This window comes from Phoca vitulina, unplaced genomic scaffold (genome assembly GCF_004348235.1).
Source record: "Phoca vitulina isolate PV1807 unplaced genomic scaffold, GSC_HSeal_1.0 scaffold5, whole genome shotgun sequence".
Classification (NCBI taxonomy): Eukaryota; Metazoa; Chordata; class Mammalia; order Carnivora; family Phocidae; genus Phoca; species Phoca vitulina.
The window spans coordinates 26,821,956-26,828,231 of NW_022589708.1; positions in this window are offsets into that span (position 1 = coordinate 26,821,956).

Below are 6,276 nucleotides of genomic sequence, written 5' to 3' on the forward strand. Positions count from 1 at the left end.
TTCCTTGGCTTCATATCTCCTCTTTGGGAATCTATTTCATATATAGAGAGATTTCCAACTTTTCCCAGGTACCCCAAGCCCTAACAAAATCCAGCCTTGCCTATGGCATTCAGTACTTTAAATGGATTATTCCTCTGCCCACCATCATTTTTTAAGATGAAAGACAGAAAGTGAGGTATATTTAGGAAAGACTAATCAAGTTGGTGACAGTGCTTAGCAGCCAGTCAGTTGTTAAGATCATTCTCACATCAGGATTTTCATTTTTAAGGCTATTCTTGTTAGTGGATCTGCTTTTTCTTTTTCAGTAAGGTCTCTGGCCAGAGCTGGCCTAAGAGGTCTACCCACTGTATATTGGTTACATTTAAATAATTTTTTATACTAATTTAAAAATAATTTTAGTAACTAAGAAAACTTATTTTCAGTAATTTTATTTATTCACCCATTTGAAAGCAGTTTTTGAGAATCTAATGGTATAAACTTAATTCAGATACTGAACATAAAAAGAGAAGTAAAGCATAGTGCTTTACCTTTAAGTAGCTTATAAAGAAAGAAGCAGATGTCAAAAGAGTTAAAGTGCTACATTAATAATTATTCCTTCATTAATGCAGTAAGCATCTGTGGAATGCTTTCTATGTGAGGTACTGGGCTTTGTGTTGCATATACAAACAAATAACAAATCCCATATAGTTTACAGTCTGGTAAGGAAGATAGGCTCATGGACAATAATTACAGTACAAGGTGTGGAGCGGCTTGATGGAGTTATTTAGAGTGTTGCAGACTCAGTAATTCAGGAAATGTCTCAAATGAGGTTGTTGCCTACTGTGGATCTTACAGGATTAATAGACCCTTGACAAGCAGATGATGAGAGGAAAGATGGAATTCTAGGTGAGAATTATATATGAAGTTGCATTGAGTATTACAAGAATTGTAACTAATCTAGTAGAGCGGGAGTGTAGTGTTTTATGAGCTAACCAGATATTAGGTTGGAGATAGAGGTCCAGCTTATGAAGAGTATTCAGTACCATGTTTTATCTTGAAGATACTGAGAAATTACTATATTTTAACAAGGTCAGGAGGGGTTTGTACTTAGATTTTTTTTTTTTTGGTGGGGTATGATTGCTCAAAGAATGATTAGAACAGACAAAAGCAGAAGATAGGAAATAGCATCTCAATGTCATTTGCATTATTTGGCAGAAATTCTGTTATCCTCCCTCCTAGACACATGGTAAAATTTTATTTTGTTTCTTTCTGGTTGATGGGTACTTTTGACTAATTCTGGCCAAGTAGCTGTTGGTGAAAGTAACATGATTCCCTTTCCGGTTGGTGCATTTAATTGCTGATGAGAAAAATTACCAGAGTAACCTTTTCCCTCTCCCACGGTCTCAGTGAGGATGGCAAGCTGGAACAGGATGCCCAAACAGTCTGTAGCGATAAGTACCATGAGCAAGGCACAAACTTTTGTTTCTTTGTTTGCAGCCATGGAGATTATTTTCTTTGTGTTTGTGGTGATTAGTGTTGTTATTTAGACAAAACTTACCTATCCTGATTCACAAATGTACAATCACTATGTCTCACAACTGAAGTAAACATTTCCCATAACTAAAGCAAGACAAACTTCTGGAAATCAATGGACTTCATTGAATAATTTTCCAAAAACCTGTTTCCTATCTAGCACCACTAGGTTGTTTCTGAATTGTCACAGCAAACTTGGGACATGCTTTGACAACCTAGAAATATTTTTGGTGGCAGGCTATTACCAAAATCCAGGCACTTCTGAGGAGTCTCTTACTTGGAGGTGAGGACAAATTTTCCCCATCCCTTGGACATTGGTTGTTAGAAGTCTGGGTTTAGGGGATTAAGGCCACCTCAGTTCTGGTTCCTCAACACTGCTCTGATCGTATCACATTCCTTTGCCTGGAGGCTTGCCACAACTGGATTATGTTAGTGAGATCATCTAACTATGGTTCAAAGTATCACCCCCAACCCATTTCTGACAAAGGATCCTCTTTGTAATAACTTTTTCATCTATTAACAGTTCCAAACCATAGTTACTAGAACACCACTAAGTCTAGCATAGTCTTCTTCGTCACTCACCTTTTAATCTCTCTTTTTGTGTCTATGGTATTTTCTACCACCACCAGCTAATTCTTTCATTCTCCAGACACTAGCTGAGTGTTCAACAATTAAATTAAGTTCTGATTCTAATACGGAGTCAGCACAGAATCCACAGTAAAGGGCTCGATTCCACAACATCCACCCCCCTTTCTGGGCCTCTCGTACTTCTGGCTGAACTGCTATAAACTTAGGGTTTATAAGGGTTTATCCCCTCCTCAAGCTCAGTAATTTGTTAGAAGGGCTCATAGAGGGGCACCTAGGTGGCTTAGTCAGTTAAGTGACTGACTCTTGATCACAGGGTGGTGAGTTCAGACCCCGAGTTGGGCTCCATGCTGGGTGTGGAGCCTACTTTAAAAAAAAAGGGGGCTCATAGAACTCAGGGACATATTTTTAATTATGTTTACTGTTTATTATAAAAGATATTATAAAGGATACAAATGAATAGCCAGATGAATAGGTGCACAGGTCCTACACATAGGAGCTTCCATCTCTGTAAAGTTGGGGTTTGCCAGGCATCTGGCATGTTAATGCATTCATCAACCCAGAAGCCCTCAGAATCCTGTTGTTTAGGGGGTTTTATGGAGATTCACCACATAGGCATGATCAGTTATTAACTCAATCTCTAACCCCTCTCCCCTCCTAAGATTGGGAGTAGGGTGGGGCTAAAATTTCTAGGATTTCAATCAGGGTTGGTCTTTCTGGTGACCAGCCCCCATCCTGAAGTTCTCTAAGGTCCAGCCAAGAGCCACCACATTGGAACAATAGATGCTCCCATCATCTCTGTTACTCAGAAAATTACAAAAGTTTTAGGAGCACTATATCAGGAACAGGAGACAAAGGCCAGACATTTCTTACTAATGCCACAAAAGCGTTCTTGTTTTTGGGGAAAAAAATACCCATAAAAACAGTTAAAAATAATTTCCAACTAGACTTTATTAGATATCCTCTGGTGAGCTCATTTATATATTGAGGAAAATAATAGTAACTTCTCTTAAGGTTCAAAATCTTAAGATACAAGTATATTGCTTTTGTAAGATTTTTACTGATCCAATTTTAAAATTAATATTTAACTATTAGTACAAATCATAATATGAGTAGTCTTGGATAAATGGGCAACTACAATATTGTCTCAGGGTAATTAAGATTGAATTAGTTGATTTAAATGCTTAAGCCAGGCATGATACAACATTTGTTATTATTGTGATGATATAAGTCACTTATTTCCTGCCCCATTGGGGTTATATTTATATTTATTGCACAGTTCTTTTTTTCTTAACTCATGACCCCAAAGAATCAAGCCCTGAAATACCTCTCAGTTTCTATCTTTATTTGGAGAGCTAAAGGGAGAGGTGTAGGCTCATATGAGTTGAGAAGGTCTGTTGTAACTTTTTATACAGAGTAGGTCACCTTAATGATTTACCTTGTATGACAATTATTTTTCTGAAAATACTAGGGAATGTTCCATATTAAATCCAGCCGTTAAATCATCTAGTGCCGAAATGAAAAAGCAGGGATGATACAGAAGAGCAGGAAATGACCCCTACATTTATCTGGAGATGTGCCATTTTTCTCTACCTAGACTTAAGTCTCCTTGCTAGGAACAAATAGTATTAGTTTACATTCCATTAGATTTCAGTATTTTGGAACAAGCAGTAGCATCTAATATAAATGCAAAAAATATTTTTCAGTCTAGGAAGATATGAATCATAGGACAATTTTCTGTACATAGTCACCTTGAACTTTAATGCGTAATTTTTTAAAAGGTTAAAACTATCTGCTAAATGAATTTTCCCTTCCTTTCCACAAAGCCCTATAATAAAGGGACAGTTTGCATCTGTAGAGAACAGGATCCTATGGGAAATAAAGAGTTCATTGAACTGTTTCACATCATAGTAATCTAAAGAGAAACGAGTCAGTATTTTTCAAGGCATGATATATGGGCTTGAAATTGTTATTCCCTTATGGATAAAATAATCTACTAGTGCTAAAATCTAGGCTCAATTTTACCTTGATACCAACAACCAAAACTATCCTAAAAAATTACTCTGAGGGATTTATTTTCTAAAGCAGGATGGACAGTAGCTCTACTTGTCACTTTTATTGAAGGCAGATTTGGAAAACATAGATTCTAGAATCATGGGATTTGGTAATATTCTTTGCTTAGATGCTTTTGATACCTCCTCTTTGGCATTTGTTGGGCTCATTTTTAGAAACTGTATGATCATGAATAATTTATTCTGTAATTAATTTTTAATAAGTTTACCATGTTAAAAGTGAGGGGAACACTTAAGGAACTTATATGTACATTTAATAAATGTAAGAGTTTATTTGAATGAAGCAAATAAATTAATTAAAAAAATAACTTTGTCAATAGTGGGAATTATGCTTATACTATTCCAGTATGCCCCAAACTTTGATAGATACATAACATATATCTCTCTACATGTATGCTTTTATAACAATGTGTTTAGTTCATATTCTTTTGTGTTGTTTTGTTTAGTTCATATTCTTAATCATTGATAGAAATAAAATGGCTTTCATATATCTACCAGAAATTGAGGATAAATTTGAATGAAGTAATTGGAGGCAAATCTGAAAAGGTGTCAAGTGGAGTAAGAAGTATGATTTTTGCTATATTTAACCTGCTTCAATATCGTTACCTCAGAACCTATTATTTTTGTACATCGAAATATTTTCTGGGCTCCTGGGTGGCTCAGTCGGTTAAGCATCTGCCTTCGGCACAAGGCATGATCCCAGGGTCCTGGGATAGAGTCCCACATTGGGCTCCCTACTCAGCAGGGAGCCTGCTTCTCCCTCTCCCTCTGCGGCTCCCCCTGCTTGTTCTCTCTGTCTTTCTGTCAAATAAATAAATAAAATATTTTAAAAAATATTTTCTAAGCTATTCCATAACATTTCAATCTCCTGCCTACTGTTTTTTATCATTTTGTCCCTATTTTTTTTTCAACATTTCACTATATCTCTGATTGATCAATTCTAGGTTCATTTAAACAATGGTGCTAATTTTTATTTGGCTTGACATTCCAGTGGGATAAAAATTTTCAATGTTTATCTTCCTGAATTGTATGTTGGGTACCCCCTGTCAAAATGTGTCATTATGTTTTTTTCCACTTCAAACTTGATCTTGGGTTTGCACATAGTAGGAAATCGATAATTATTTTTAATTAATTTAATGCTGGTTTGAATAACAGTACTCTGATGGTCAAATTAGAGTAGGCATATACACAGTTTTGATCATATTTCTTTCCTTTTCCACTTTCTCTGTTGGCAGTAAAACACTTTATATTAATAAGAAATTGGTACAAAAGTACTGAGATTTAAAAAATACTTCTATGAATTTTTAAATGATATATTTTGTTATGATTCTCTTGGTCAGTAATTTTGTATGTTTATTTTCCACTTGTTCTTTTCAGGCTAATTTAGAGCAGCATTCCTAACATTAGTAATGGTTTTTGACATCCCTAGAGTAGTTTTATAAGCAGAAAGTTAATTTGGAGACAGTTTTATATTTAGAGAATATAAACTAGAAGCCAGCCTTAATGCTTTTTTGTTTACACATCCTTAACAAAGATCACAGTCATTATTGTGGACAGTCTGAGTAGGTATAAATATAAGTCTTATTAAGAATTTCTCAGAAAAAAAAGATTAACCTGAAGTATAGCTTAATTATTTTGTTGCTTTTATTCAAAATTCCATCACTTGGGTATTTTAATGAGAAGTAGCTATACAGAATTTATAGGTAAAAGCTGTTGAAAAGGTACTTTAAAATTAGATACAATTACTAGAAGATGCTTTTCTTTATACTGAAATTTCCATTATTGCATTCAGTATGACTTTGAGGTAATAACCATGCTTTGGTGTATATTCTTTGTATGTAATATTATTCAATGAAATCACCTCGAGTTACTCTTTTAAAATAGTATATGGCTCAAAAAAGCAGAAGCAACAGTTAGAAAATAAATGAAAATGTATTAGGCTACCTCCAAATCAATTCAAGTAATATACTAAATAAATTATGTGATGCATTTAGAGAACTGAGGTGCATGATAATAGCAGTTATTCAATACATTACATTGCTGATCTTCCCAGACAGATGGTGATGGTAAACTTCTTACATGATTTGGATTTAGTCATTACCATTTA